Source organism: Lactuca sativa, chromosome 8 (assembly GCF_002870075.4).
Source record: "Lactuca sativa cultivar Salinas chromosome 8, Lsat_Salinas_v11, whole genome shotgun sequence".
NCBI classification, from domain to species: domain Eukaryota; kingdom Viridiplantae; phylum Streptophyta; class Magnoliopsida; order Asterales; family Asteraceae; genus Lactuca; species Lactuca sativa.
Window position 1 is genome coordinate 5,736,071 of NC_056630.2, and position 2,128 is coordinate 5,738,198.

The window sequence follows — 2,128 nt, forward strand, 5'->3', positions numbered from 1 at the left end:
CAGTGATTGAGCCAATACCTGTCGTAGCAGCAGCACCTGAGCCAATAACCATGGCTGGTGTGCAATTGATGATTCAGACGATGTTGGATCGTCAGATGGATGAAACTAGACGGTTGCTTCAACAAAATCGTGAAGAACTGTCGATTCGTGTGGAAGAGCCTGAACTGAATGAAGGGCACTCGGAAGATGGAAACTTTAGTGGGTCTGTTGGTCCAGCCAACCCACCAATAGTTAGGCAAGATAACCGTGATGGAAGGAATGATGGAATGGGATGCAAGTACAAGGACTTTTTGACTTGCAAACCATCGACCTTCAATGGAAAGGAGGATCCGATTGGGGTTATGGATTGGATCTCCGAAATGGAGTTAGCCTTTATGACATGTGGCTGTAGAGGCAAGTTGCAGACTATCTATGCCGTGCGACAATTCCGAGGTGGAGCCGTTCGTTGGTGGAACACTCTAGGGAAGACTTTGAGCCCTAATGAGCCACTGCAATTGTCATGGGCAGAGTTCTTGGTGCAGTTTAAGCGCAAGTTCTGCTCGGCTCAAAATCTGTTGGAGTTGGAGAACAAGTTTCTGACATTGACGAAAGGTAGCATGTCAGTTGATGAATACACCAATAACTTCACCGATAAGATGGAGTTTGCCTTGCGTATCGTTCCAGACGATCTGACAAAGGTGGATCGGTATGCGAAGGGACTTCCATGGGAGTACGAGGTGCCAGTACGTCAGGCACTTACTCTAGAGGCAGCTATCTGGGCTGCCAAGTCTGTGGAGAACATGATCAAGGGGAGAACCACCGTCAAGGTTGAGGTTGGTGAGAAAAGGAAGTTTGAAGGAACATCTGGTTCCAGTAAGAAGAGCAAATTCTCGAAATCTGATTCGAAAAAGTTTGGAGGAAAAGGAGGCGAAGCAAAGTGGTGTGATAAGTGTAAGAAAAGGCACTTTGGGAAATGTAGCGAGGATGTGACCTGCTACAAGTGTGGAAAGGTTGGACATTTTGCCAATGAATGTCCGAACAACAAAGGATGTGTTTTGGGTGTAATGAAGAGGGGCATATTTTGAAAGACTGTCCGAAGAAGAAGGAGGCAGCTAGGCCCAACATTCCACCAAAGCCGAAGGCAAGAGCCTTCCAGATGACACTAGAGGCTGCGAAAGATGAAGCTGATGTCGCTTCAGGTACCTTTCTCGTAAACGAATTAGCTGCTCATATATTGTTTGATTCTGGAGCCAACTACTCCTTTATTTCGCATGAGTTTGGTAGAAAGCTAGTTTTGCCTGTTGATAGACTAAATAATGCTTTATTAGTCGAAGTAGCTAGTGGCAACTTTGTACCTGTTAGCCATCGTATGAAAAACGTCTTGATCGACCTTAATGGGAATAAGTTTCTCGAGGAAATATTGCCTATCGAACTAAATGGTTTCGACATCGTGTTGGGAATGGATTGGCTTAGCGCCAATGATGCCGAAATTTTGTGCAAGAAGAAGATAGTTAAAGTAAACCCGCCTGGAAAAGATTCGTTTATGGTGTATGGGGACAAACGGCGAGTGAATTCTGGGATCATTTCTCTAATGAAAGCCAGAAAGTGTTTGACCAAGGGATGTACATCATATTTAGCATTTGTGATTGATGCTAAGAAGGAAAAGAAGGTGATGCAGAGTATTCCTGTTGTGTGTGATTATCCGGAAGTATTTCCCGAAGATCTTCCTGGATTACCGCCCGATCGACAAGTGGAATTTCGTATCGACTTGTTGCCCGAAACAATGCCAATTGCAAAAGCACCTTATCGATTAGCACCGACGGAGATGAAGGAGCTGATGATGCAACTTCATGAGTTATTGGACAAAGGTTTCATTAGACCTAGTTCATCGCCCTGGGGAGCTCCGGTGTTATTTGTAAAGAAGAAAGATGGAAGTATGAGAATGTGCATCGATTACAGAGAGCTGAACAAGGCAACAATAAAGAATAGATATCCGTTGCCGAGGATTGATGACCTGTTTGATCAATTGCAAGGTTCGAGCTATTTCTTGAAGATCGATCTTAGGTCAGGATATCATTAGTTGAAAGTAAGAGAGCAAGATATCGAGAAGACTGCATTCAGAACTAGATATGGACACTACGAGTTCTTG